The 14031-nt window shown below is 37.1% G+C and overlaps 1 protein-coding gene across 1 annotated transcript in view; it reads right to left on the bottom strand.

Annotated features, from left to right (window-relative positions):
* The window catches only part of LOC129236851 (multivesicular body subunit 12A), a 132380-nt gene extending 121912 nt beyond the window's left edge, over positions 1 to 10468 (bottom strand). Inside the window, exon 1 of the mRNA XM_054871113.1 lies at positions 10351 to 10468. The gene's annotated coding sequence lies outside the window, so the exon portion shown is untranslated. The remainder of the gene's footprint in view (positions 1 to 10350) is intronic.
* Positions 10469 to 14031: the final 3563 nt, after the last annotated feature.

Here is a 14031-nt window from a genome sequence, read left to right as displayed (position 1 = left end):
GTTGGCGATATGTTTATTTACATAGTATTATTATTTATGCATAAAAATATGTAAGTGCAAAAAATAAAAAAAAAAACATGAAAAATAAAATAAAAACAGCTGCACTTAGTCAGTTTGTGGTACGCGATAAATTTTTTGCTTGAATACACACACACACACACACGCGCATATTTTAATGGAATTGTAGGTAAATAGTAAACAACGACAGCTGGATGTTAGCCACAGCATTTTTCAAGACTTCTAAGTACTTTGTTCAAAGGTACATTTTTTATGAAAAAGAAAACAATTTAAATTTTTATTTTTTTCGTCCCTGTGTAATCAAACTACCTACTGGCGAAGAAGAAGGCTTGTTGCGGAAAGTAAACAGCAAATAGTTTGGAATGCAGAATATGTAAATATGTATGTATGTGGGTATGTATGTGCAATTAGTCTTCAGCTTTGAAAGCTGGCAATGGTTGCAATAAACTGGAAATTTATTCAAAATAAGTTTTGTGATAAACTCAAAGAGTTGCTATAAAAATATGTAAATCAATTATAAAACATGTTTAAAAGACTATAAAAATGTGGACAGCAGAGGCAGTACGTAAAAGGGGAATGTGCAAGTGTTATGGCGACGTTTCTGAGAAATACATTTTTTTTAAACGTTTCGTTAATAAAATTTTTTTATTTGCAAAAATTAAAATTGAAAACGCTGCTGTGGTAATATTATATCTAACAATTTCTGTGTTGTTATTGTTGTTGCTTTTAATTAACACATTTGCTCAAAGCTAATAATTTTTGTGCTAATGAAATTTTTTTTTGCATTTTGCAGGTATAAAAAAAATTTAATTAAAAAAATTGGTGAGCAGCAAGCAATAAAAAAGATTGACAGAAGAGTGAAATAGTTTTTCATCAATGAAAATGGATTATGAACAGTGGGCCCAGAGCTTATGTTTCCTTGCGTGTATGAAAAAATACGCTAACAAAAATAGTGAGAAGTTGAGCATTGAGAAGCAGATAAGCTTAAAAAAGTGTAAATAAAAAGTAAAGAAAATACGCAAAAAGAGTTGAACGAAGTTGAAAATTGTTTTGTTTTTGCGAAAGTGAGCAGGGTTTATTGGTATTCCAGCTAAAATTTCGCTCTTAAATAAGCAAATATAATTAAAAGAGTGATTGATAAATGATAAGATAATAAAATATTAGTGACAATACCAGAATTTTTTAGCGAATTTAGATTTGTGCGTGGCAAAAAAATGAGGAAAAGAATGTTATAAAAAATAAATAAAATAAAAAAAAAAAACTGAAAAATTAAAGCATAAAATATTTTAATAGTAAAATTTATAAAAATATGCTTTCTGAGTAATAACACAAATAAAAAAAAATGAAAAGAAAATTATGAAAAACTGCAATAAAATCGTGCTCCAAATCTTCGCTTAAAGCGCATAACATCCATTAAAAAAAAAATAGTGCAATAATTGCTCTGTTAAAAATCAGCAGCAGTTTACATAACAAATCGTTACAGCATTCAACAATTTAAATACCCACTTGAGCAGTGCTCATAAAATCAATTAAATCTGTGCTTAAAATGCTTGAAGTGAAGTGATTGAACTCGGCTCTCTGGCGTCTATTTTTATAAACAAACAAATATCAATGAAAATTTGCGTAAAGTTTTGCTCAGCAAAAGCATCTCCTATTCACACATACGCACATTCATCATCATCATCAACAACGACGACGACGGCGGCTACATCATTTTTCCGCCAACGAATTGGAAAATCCATAAAAGCGATACAAACGCACTCATCAGCGTAAAATCACCCGACAACTCATTACAAAATAGCCACCAACAAAATCCACCACTCAACTCTTGCATGGAGAAAAAACAACAACGTGTAACCACTTTGTCGAAATCTGAAATCCAATAGAAAACCAACTCAATTCAAAAATCACCAAATACTCTCCACACAGCATCCTCAATTTTCAATTCTCAAACTTGCTGTGCCCTTTGCAGCCCCTCAAACTACTTTGAAATGCAATACAACACCCTTAATATCGTAGCATTCACACGGCACTCACACTAAAATCTGCAAGTGAACGTTCGAAGTGAGCATTGAGAGTGATTACGCGCTTGTTTCATGAGTATTAGTATGTATCCTTGCCAATCCAATAAGCTTGCATAAGCCAGTTATATTCAATAGCAAGTGCGCAACGTAAATAAAGGCGTTAAGGGTTAGCGGTGAACGCGAAGGAGTACGAACAAGTGGCAAGGCAGGCAGCAAGAGCGGGTATAAGTGGTGTGTGGGGAAGCAAAAATTGAACAAGTGGATTGTGGACGTTGAGAGTGAGAGTGAGAGCAATAAAGAGGTAGAGAGCAAGTAGAGAGTGGCAGGACAAAAAGCAGAGAAGCTGTGAAAGCAGTAAAAGAGCGCGAGAGCAGCATTTTGAAAGCAATAACAACAAAAATAATAGCTACAAAATGGGACGTCGTTCTTTTAATCGCGTTTGCGCCATAAGTTATCCAAGTCGCGTCGAGGGTTGGTTGGATGTTTGTGGTGAGTAGAAGCAAATTTTTTTCATACTACCTAAAATTAAGTTTTATTTCTTGAAACACTTGTGAGATTAGGCTAGATTTTCAGTGACTATGCTTTATAAATAGGCGCGAATATACTTAAAAGGCGCTTTAAAAAACTAAATAATGTTTAAGTTTTTAAACTAAAAAATAACTAGCAAGCTGAAGAGGAGGATGTAGGGGAAGAAGCTGGAGATACTTTGGAGTCTGCCTTCATTGGAATCAGTGAGCCGCTTTTAACCACTACTTGTCTAGCATTAAGCTAAATGCAGTAACTGTGAACATCGTAGGTAGAACTGTCGCTGCACTCCAATAAACGGCAAACATTCAAGTATTCTTAGAAACTTTGAGTTCATCCCTCTGTTGACTGATCAATGTACATCTTCGCTTGGTCCGAGCGCGATTTTCTCGACTCACATTCCATCAAGGGAAGAGTGGGCGAGGTATAGCATTTAGAGTCAAGGCCTGCTGCAGCTGTTCACGCATGATTCGAAGTTGAATGGGAGAGTTGGCGCAGCAGAATTCAGTGAGATGTGAACCATCAAACTCAAGTTCAGGCTACCGGACCATTGAGGTGTATTCCAAGTGGGCGTATGTAGGCGAAGAAGTTGAAGAGAGTCCAAAGGTCTGCTTTCATGGGAATCAGTAAGCCGCTTCGAACCACTCATCGTAGGTAGAGCAGTCGCTGTGCGTGTCGAAAACATTCAAGTATCCTCAGGAACCTGGTAACTGATCAATGTAAACTTTCGCTTAGTTCGCGCGAGATTTTCTCCACTCATATTCCATCAAGGGAAGAGTGGGCGAGGTAGAGCATTTAGAGTCAAGGCCAGGTGAAGCAGTTCACGCATGGTTCGAAGTTGAATGGGCAAGCAGGAGTATTCAGCGAGCTACTCCCCACCAAACTCAAGTTCAGGCTATCAAGCGAAGTTAGCCGCAATCAAAGAAGCTACAGATTAGGGCCCATGTGTAATAACTTTCAGGGAAGTATATAACTACCCCGACAGACAAGCGGCACTTAGGGTCATGGTCTCGATGATATTGCTCTCAAAACTGGTCGAAGTAAACTGGCTTCTCTTTCGAACACATCCGAATCCTGTGATATTAAGCTCATCTGGTACGCTGCAGAAAACTCAGACACTTTTAATGGTTAAGTTTGCAGAAAATAAAAATTTAAGGCAATATAATAACCCAAGGTAGGTAGGTAGGTGAAATGGTTGAAGTGCACCTGGCACTCCTCAAGTAGCACTAAAGCGCCGTTTTGATACCATTAGGAGACTTCCAACAGGCAGATATCTACAGCCAGCCAGAGCTGTTGATATAATGGAGAAGATTGATTGGATTTAGGTTGGCGCACTGCTCCAGGCTGTCGAAGAAAGGAGCTCCCGGTGACCTTAGTCGTCTAGCTGCCAAACCCGGTCATTTACAGAGAAAGTGCTCTATAGTCTCTTTCTTTGAAAGGTCCCCACAGCTTCTGCAATGGGAGTTAAATGGTAAACCTAGCTTTTCCGCGTTTGTGCCGATCGTCCAGTGACCGGTAAACACAGCTAAGAGCTTGGAAATTAAATGGCGTGGAGTCCAAAGAACTTTCCTAGTCCTTCGTATATCGTATTGGGGCCAAAGGCTTTTCGAAATAGCACATGAAGAAAGGGAACTCTATCTTTTCTGCGCTTTCCTGAGAAATAATTTGTGCAGTTCCCCTTTAACAACTGTCAAGAGTATGCCGATGACCGGGTAGGAGGTCTCTGAGGCCAATTCAGTTCCCTTCTTAGCAAGCTCATCAGCAATTTCATTTCCCTCTATGTTCCTATGTCCTGGAACCCAGATCAGTGAAATGCTACCTGCACACCCAAGAGATTTGATCTCTTCTTTACAGGAGTTTACTAATTTCGTTCTGCACCATGGCGTCGTCAGAGCCTTAATCGCGGCTTGACTATTGAAGAAAATGTTAATATCTCCCTCGCTCTCGCGTTCCCTAAGCATTTTCCATGCCTGAAAGATCGCAAAGACTTCTGCTTGAAAAACACTAGCAGTGTTCGGCAGTTTAAAGAAGATAGATTAATTGGCTGATTTAGAGAAAGCCCCTACTCCTACTCCCGATTCTATCTTGGAAACGTCAGTGAAGACAGAGGTGCAAGCTTCGGTGCAGATTTTCCCCTCGATCCAATCCTGCCTATTTGGAAAGACTGCTCTAGCACGACCCTCACACTCTAGTTTGCGGATAGAGAGATCTGTTCGAAGTTCGGAGAAATACGGTGTTAACTGCCCGAAAATGCTACTATCTCCCTTGAGAGATTGTCGCTAGAGGCCAATCTTCTTTAACCTGATTGCACTTTGAGCTGCGATGGAAATGACAGAAAAGTCGATGGGAAGTAAGTGCAAAAGGACATTCAGGGCAGCACTGTGGCAAGTTTTGCATGCTCCGGTGATGCCAATGCATGCAGTCCTTAGCACCCTCCCCAATTTAGTGATATTATGGCCGTTCCGAAAAGCTTCCCCCCAAACCCGGCATAATAACCCAAAAACAAGTCTAAAATAATTTTTCCTTTCAAGAAATCGTATCAATTGTACGCTCTAACCTCTACAACATTTCTTATAAACCGTGAGAAACACTTCATTAATAAATATACTTCAACTCGAATACCATTTAAAACTAAACACACAATCGGTAAAGCAAGAATACCATTATTGGATATAATCAATAGCCTTCAAATCCCCCTCATATGGAAACGTTATTTGGATTGATCCCAATCTCAAACAAACATCAATTAAAATTCAGCCCTTGTGGGGCAGAAACGACACAACACTTGAATACGTAAAATATTTACAAATATTTCGTTCTTAAGGGGAGATATACACCTAAAAGCCGGAAAAAAGGTCATTTTTAAGAACTTTTTTCAAAGGAAACTATTTAAATTGTATGATTGGGGTTTTATTTATCTAAAAGTACATATATTCAAAAATGTGTTAAATTTGTTTTAGCTTAAAATAATAAGAATTGTAAAGGATAATGTAGAATCCTTGGAAGTCCTTGAAAAAATCAGCCTCCGCGGTACCCAATGGCGTTTCTCCAAAAATCATCAGAAATAAGAAAACCAAAAAGATTATTAAACCAGATACTAAAATCTAGTCTTTGTCGTAGCCGATTTTGAAAATATCGATTTTTAACAAAATGGCGGACGTTTGAACATAAGTATTGATTATTGAGCTAAAAATGAGTTCTTATTTTGCCTATAGAACAAAAACTATGTAACGGAAAAAAAAAATCCTATGACATCTACTAGATAATGTTGTATAGAATAACCACAAAAAGCCTCAAGGCAATCGGTTTATTACTTTTCGAGAAATTTTGGGTACCAACTTGAAAAACGTGGTTTTGAGAAAAACACGTTTGAAAATTTGGGAATGAATGAATGCCCATAAAATCAAGTTTCACGTTCTCGGCTGTAACTAGCTTATTTATCGAAATATTACCTTGTCCTTTTCACTAGATATTCTAGAGCCCTCAAACTTTAAGAAAATGCAAAAAAAAAAAATCGATTTTTCACGACCTTCTAGGTGTATATCTCCCCTTAATCTCAGCCCAAAAAGGGATGAAATCTGCAATACTCGTTCAGAGGGCACAAAAAGTCGACCTTCTGCGAAAAACCATATATGGGTGAATGTGGCCAGAAATGGTGGGATGCGGCGATAGCGTCATTTGCACTAAATTATATGTATGTATGTATATCAGAAATGTCAAAAGAAGCAGCAGCTGAATTGGTTTCAACACGTAATATTGCATTAATATCATACGTGCAAATGAAGTGCGGGGGAAAACAAAAAAAAAACAAAAGCTTACATTTAAGAATTGGCAAACAGCAGTAAACAATGCTAGGACATATGTACATGTAAATATGTATGTATATGTAGCCACTGTATGGGTGAGAAGTCCTTAAAAGGATTAAGTGAATAGCAGAGCTAGAAGCAAAAGTAATAGAAAGAAAAAAAAATATGTGTAGAAGCTGGCTCTGTAGGCCATTTTTTGCACTCTTTTGGCGGATTCTCATGTACCTACATTTTTGTGAGCTTTGAAGGTCCTTATATTGTTTTAAGGTACTTTGTAAAAAAATAAATACTTACATACAGACACGTAGCTACTAAAATCCAAACTAACTACAATTGCTAAATGGAATGGTAAGGGGAAAAATAATGACAAGGACACCGTTCAAGGCGAATTTTAATGATTCTGATTTATTTTTTACTCAAACTAGTACTAAGTTCGACACTCAGAGGGAGGTTGATGTGGAGAAATATTCAGAAATGAGTCATACATTCAATTAAGAATACATTAAGTAAGTATAAAGTTCCTTTTAAGGACTTGCTGAAAAACAGGGTGAAAAAATAAAACAAATAAAAAGAAAAAAGCTGACTTTTTCGAGGTATACATCCTCAGATCGAAATTCTTCTGTGTACTGAACAGGTTTGAATGAGTAACATAAATCAAAATATAGAGATACAGTGAATTTGATGCTCTTCAAAGGATTTGCGGAAAGACAAAAATAAAAGTAAAAAAAGAAAAAAATCTATTTTTTTCGAAGAGAAGTGGTTTGTGGAAGAACAAAGGAAAGTAAAATAAAAGAAATAAAAAGAAAAAAGCTGACTTTTTCAAAGATAAACCTCTTCGGATCGAAATTCATTTGTGAACTGAAAATTTTTGAAAGCGTGCCATAGATTCCAGTTTAAATGCAGCAGACTCGATAATCGTCCAAAGATTTGTCAAAAAATAAAAGAAATAAAAAGAAAAAATCTGACTTTTTCGGATCAAAATTCATCTGTGAACTGAAAATTTTTGAAAGCGTACCATAGATTCAAGTATAAATGCAGTAGATTCAATAATCCTCCAAGGATTTGTGAAAAAATAAGTGTACAAAAACGCTCGTAAAAGTAACATAAATCAAAATATGTAGATAGAGTGAATTTGATGCTTTTAAAAGGATTTGTGGAAGAACAAAGGAAAGTAAAATAAAGGAAATAAAAAGAAAAAAAGCTGACTTTTTCAACCATAAGCCTCTTCGGATCGATTTTTTTCTGTGAACTGAAAGTTTTTAAAATCGTGCCATAGATTCAAGTGCAAATACAGCAGAGGTGATATATGTACATAGTATAATTTAATTACAAATTCAATCGATTTAATGATTTTCAAAGGAATTGTGGAAAAACAAAAGAAATAAAAAGAAAAAATCTTACTGTTTCCAACATATCTTTTGCTAGCAAATGCTACTTTGGACTTAGTAGACAACTGAGTAGTAAAATCCTCTCTCGACGAACAAAACTAACACTTTGTAAGTGCCTTATCATGCCCGTCCTGTTGTATGGCGCAGAAGCTTGGACGATGACAATGGAGGATTTTTGGAACTTTGCACTTTAGCGACGGCTAATATCACAGACAATGGAACAATGAGCTGTATAAGCTTTACGGCGAATAAAAATCCAGCGGGTGCAGCTCTAGAAAGTGAGATCAAGTGAGGTAGGATTTTGCTTTACTTGGTGTGCCCAACTGGTGCTGATTAGCATGAGAAAGAGACGCGTGCTTTGGCGTGATTTGTTATCAGACCAATCAACAAAAATAACAATATACTCTTCAAAGGATTTCGTAAAAAACAAAGCAGAAAAAATATTTACAAGAAATAAAAAGAAAAAAGTGGACTAAGTACTGGAAAAGCGGCCAATTCAAATATATCTTATAATTGATATTCTTCAGTGTACTAAAAATGTTCGAAAGCGTGTCATAAATCCAAACACTAATACAGCAGATCTAATACTATACTCAGGATTTGCTGAACGATAAAGCGAGGCAAAATAAAAGAAGTAAGAAGAAAAAAAGCTGACTATTTGGAGGAATACGAATCGAACTCTTTATATTCTACGATAAAAATTCTTCAAAGATTTGAGCCTATACAAAAATATTGGGAAGTCTAGGAAAACTAGTCGCCATGTTATGTCTATTAAGTTAGAATTCTGTCTCTGTCTGAAATGGTGCTGATCCCTTTGGGTACATTCCAATTGAAATTTTAGATGAGTAAGATTATTGAGGCATAAATTATCCTTGAAAGTTGTGGTTTCGATCTCAGCATGGCTAAACATATGTATATGGAGAACTAAAATATAATGTATTTTTGAAGTGAAAAAGTTTATTTCAAAACTTTTTAGGACTTTGTTCTTGTTATTTTTGTTTTAGTAGTGATTCTGCAAGAATCCAATTAGCGCTACCGTACAATTTTGTTGTCACATCCTCGCTTTCACCAGGTAGGTGAAATGGTTGAAGTGCCGGTCTGGCATTCCTTATGTAGTTCTGAAGCGCCGTTTTGATACCATTAAGAGACATTCAACAGGCAGATATCTAGAGCCAGCCAGAGCTGTTGATATAATGGAGGAGATTGATTCGATTTAGGTTGGCGCACTGCCCCAGGCTGTCGAAGAAAGGAGCTCCCAGTGACCTTAGTCGTCTAGCTGCCAAACCCGGATATTTACAGAGAAGGTGCTCGACATTCTCCATGACTGAAAGGTCTACACAGCTTCTGCAATGGGGGTTAAATGGTAACCCTAGCTTTTCCGCGTGTGTGCCGATCGTCCAGTGAGCGATAAACACAGTTACGAGCTTGGAAATTGAATGGCGAGGAGTTCAAAGAACTTTCTGAGTCCTTCGTATATCGTATTAGGGCTAAAGGGTTTTCGAAATAGCACATGAAGAAATGGAACTCTATCTTTTCTACGCTTTTCTGAGAAATAATTTGTGCAGTTCCCCTCTATCAACTGTCAGGGGGATGCCGATGACCGGGTAGGAGGTCTCTGAGGCCAATTCAGTCCCCTTCCTGGCAAGATCATCAGCAATTTCATTTCCCTCTATGATCCTATGTCCCCAAGTGACTTGATCTCCTTCTTACAGGAGTTTACTAATTTCGTTCTGTACCATGGCGTTGTCAGAGCCTTAATCGCGGCTTGACTATCGCTTTCACCAAGTTATACAAGTTTTTCCTTCCTAACTATATTCAGTCTTAGAGAAACCTTCTGAGGTTGCTTATGTCTGTATATGTCAGCTCTTCAAAAAGTGTTTTGCCAAGGTTTTACATCCTCGCCTTCCATAGGGAAGGGCATTCTTTTTCGCGTACCCATTTTGACTGCTTGCTCTCCTATGGGCAAGAAGATAGTTAGCACTGCCGTGAGTTTGCAGGCGTCTCGTCGTTGTCGTCATATTCATCAATGTTGATGTCTGCTTGTGTTGGCAGGTGGGCCATAATGTTGTGCTCTTGCCAGACGTTCAGCAGCCCAGTTCGTCTTCTCTTTCGTTTTCTTGAATATTTAATAGGTTCCGTCATTTTTAAAAAGATATTAAAGTGCTCCTTATTTTCCTTTTACTCGTATCAAAAGGCGTAGTCCTTCATATTTCGCTTTTCCCTTTGTTGGTTTTGAAAATCGTTCTTGGTGTTTCTAGTGCAGCTTAATTTTTAATTTGTTTGTAGTACCATTTCGTCAATGCTCCTGGTGTTCTTCATTCATAGGCGTTAATATCCACGTTACTGATTCGCATATCAGATTTAAAAACGTACAAACTTCTAATCTAATTCTTAATTTAATTTGTATCTCAACACAACTTTCAAACAATACGCAACAACAAATGTCTGTACAGTCTTTTAGATATATAAAGCGTTTCTGGATTAGGCTCAGTATATCTCCCATCAGGATCATGCTATTCATCGTTCTTTGAACACCCACTTCTCTTTCTCACAGATATTTTCTGCCCACAAACTTAAATTCATTCTTACCTTTTTCTCGAAATTACGCCGTCTTCACTTGTTGTTGTGCAGACGCTATAAATCCAGTCTCTAGGCGTCTCCTCAATCAAATTAGTTTACTCGGAATGCTTATGGGAAAAAACATGAATGAATAAATTTATATATAATATTATGTAGAAAATAGGCTTCACAATGAATGAATATCAGAAATTTTATGACAGAAAAAGCATACAAAATAGAGTTGCGTCGTGTGCTGACTGCAATGTTTGTTGCTCCTCTTTTATGCCGTTCACTTCTACCTTATTACTCATTCACTACTAGCAATTCTTTTGCAAATGCATATAGCGTCGATTTATGTAGATAAAAATATATTTAAATTCGCAACACGATTTTGAGTTTTGGTAAAGAGCGCAAACGACTTTTTCCACAAGGAATAAAATTTCGCGCGTTAATCTGGACGCACAAAAAACGCCGTAACCGGCAACGAAATCAGTGAATATAAGTTGCTAAAATACAAAGCGAAACAAAAAGAAATAAAAAGAAAAAATATCAGCTGAAAATAATTTATTCCAAAAAACAAAAAAAGGAAAAGAAAAAGTGGTAAACAGATTGCCTGTAGTTCGCCGCGAGCGCAAACTCTTTAAAAAAAGTCGGATAAATGAAACAAGCGAAAACCTGTCGTTTAAACTGGTTTTAAATTGTCTATAGATTTATAAATAAAGGTTGTTTGTTATTTAAAAAAGGTTAATTAGTGTATGAGTGCTTCTTATATGGAATTTAATTGATGCGGTAGGACACAGATTAACTTGGTTTCTTCTAAATTTCATTTTTATTGTAAAATAACAAGAAAATAAACAAAATTTGTAGACTGAGGATATGTCTCATTGCTGTAGCACAAGCGCATTTAGAGTTCCTAGTTTTATGACACCTCCCATTTTTTTGTTTTTAATTTTTGGTAGCTAATATATAGCCGAACAAACCTGTTGCTTTTCCATGCACTCACTTAAGCTTCTCATCCTTTCTATTCCTTTTCCACTTACTACTTTCGCTGAGCCTTGTATGTATGCACCTCAACAAATTTAACGTTCAGCTCAAATACTTTTTGTTATTGTGCCGCGTAAACCTAACCTTTTAAAACAAAGCCGTGTGTAATCAGCTGTGCTATCGTTTAAGAGGTACAGGTAGACGATGCATTGAGACTAAGTACGAGTATTTTAGAGAACACGAGCAGGAAGTCAAAAGACCCGCCAGCTATGACATTAGATATGTTAGTTATTAGTGTCAGGTTGACAAGATGGTTTGAGTGTAAAGGCAGCACAAACCCTAAACAATTAATGACTAAGATAAAGGTCTACATATACTCGTATGTATGAATAAGAAGAGTAAGTAAGCGAAATAGAACAAGAACGGCATGATGACGGGACAAGGCGGAAATGAAGGTTATAACACAATATTAATGTTAGCCTGACAAATGGTAGGTCAATGATACAAGAATAAAAAACCATCAAACAAAAAAAAGGAAATATATTTGGAATGTCATAAGTCATATTAAATTCAAGTTCCAATCATGACAGATTACAAGACTGTAACAACCGTGAGAGTATTTATGGTTGTGACGTAACAAGTAGCAAATAATTAATAAAGTTGATTAATATTGTATATGGTTAGCAATAAAAATGAAAAAAAAATACAAAACATTAAGGCAAATCCCCACTTATTATCTCTGCTCTACAGCTGATTTTGTCAAATTGACTGAGAGCGGATAGCGATTCGCGGTCTCCGGTGGCCACCTTCTGGGAATATTCTGAACCATGACGATGAAAAACCATATAAGTGGCAGAGGTATGATCGCGTCTTTGCGAACTGGATAATGAGACGACGAAAAATAAGCTTTGCGAATATGTTGCTCCTGCTGGAGAAACACACACCCCAAATTCAGTAAAAATGTGGAAGAAAAAGTGCTAAAATACAGCAGAAGCTTCCGACTTTTACGTGAATAGGTATTCATTTAACGTGAATGATCGCAGTATGCCATGTTTAGATCAGTCCAGAGGTGCTAATAGGTTGGTTTATCCACATCCTGACGCTGTGCGATATATATTTTTTCAATTAAACAAAATTATGCTCAGAACTTGTTGCCTTTGGGGTTTCTTCTGGCCCTTTATTTGAAACACTTTTGAGGCATAGAGTCCTCTCATTCGCCTCTAACATTTCACGTATTTTAGAGCTTGATTAAAACACTGAACCTTTGCAAAAACTTCAAATCAGTTAAAAATTTGTACGATCTTTACCTCCCTCGTACTTTAAATCATACTATTAAAAGAATGAGCTCCGTCAGGAGGGGAAAGCACTTCTCCGAGCCATTCGATACGAAGCGAGGCTTAAGATAAAGCGATTCCCTTGTTTGCAATTTCTTTAATCTCCTACTGGAAAAAATTATTCGTGCGGCTGAGTTAAACCGCTTTGGCAATATCTACTACAAAAGTGTAATGCTGTTGGCGTATGCTGACGATATTGATATTGTCGGCTAAACAAACGCGCCGTATGTTCAGCGTACTCCAGTCTGGAGAAGGAAGCAGAAAAAATTGTCTGGCTGTGAACGAGAGTAACACAAAGTACCTGCTGTCAACATACAAGGAGTCATCGTATTTTGGACAACACGTTACTGTTGACAATCGCGAATTTGAAGTGGGGAAGGACTTTGTTTATCTAATAACCAGTGATAAGATCCAGAACCATGTCAGCCCAGAGATTAAATGAAAGATGACACCTGCCAACAGGTGCCACTTAGGGCTCATTAGGCAATTGAGAATAAGAGCCCTCTCTCGAAAAGCGAAAACAACGCTGTTCAAAAGCCTAATCAACGATGACGACGATTGATGAGAGAGCATGGGAGCGTTCGAGTGAAAAATTCTCTGAAAAATCGTTAGTCCTTTTCTCGTGTAGGCGAGAATGAGTTCCATATTCAATGGAACAGTGAGCTGTATGCACTATACCGAGATGTGGACATAGTAAAGCGTATTACAGCGCTTGGCCATGTCTTGAGGAGAGAGAGACTCCACTAGTAAACAACGAGCAAACTGCCGCCATTAAGCAGCGAACCGAGCTAGATATACGGTTGTAGTACCATCTGTAAGCATTGAAAGAGTTGTTTAGAGAACAAAAATGGACTTCCTAAAGTAAACTGTCAAATTCTCATCCTGTCGAAGAAAAGAGTAAAATGCGGCGAAAATGTGTAGTCTGGTCTTCTTTTCTAATATTTTCAATAGTATTTTTAAGTAGCCGCCGTAGCTTAGCGAGTTTGTGAGTAACTGGCCCGGGTTCGAAAATTACTGTGGGCCTGAAAAATCTAATGATAGAAAAAAGGTTATTCTAAAACCGGAAGCTTTTCAACAGGTTTTCAAAGTTTCTCATCATAAAACCATCTGCCATTCGGAGGCGGCATAAAAGTGTAAGTCCCTGTAACATTCAGATGCACACCACACATTGGAGGCAGACCTCGGCCAAAATACGCAGAGCCAATTATTATTATTATTATCTTAAAAGTTACTCCGTAGCTGAGTAAGTCTGTATGTAACGAAATTTCGGTTGACCCGAGTTCGAAAAATACTGTGTGCCTGAAAAATCAAATGATAGAAAAAAGATTATTCTAAAAGCGGAAGCCCTCCAGGAAGGAATCGCAAACCTCTATATGAACTTCTGTCATGAAAA

This window comes from Anastrepha obliqua, chromosome 2 (assembly GCF_027943255.1).
Source record: "Anastrepha obliqua isolate idAnaObli1 chromosome 2, idAnaObli1_1.0, whole genome shotgun sequence".
Lineage (NCBI taxonomy): Eukaryota > Metazoa > Arthropoda > Insecta > Diptera > Tephritidae > Anastrepha > Anastrepha obliqua.
This window is presented reverse-complemented; position numbering and strand designations above follow the sequence as displayed.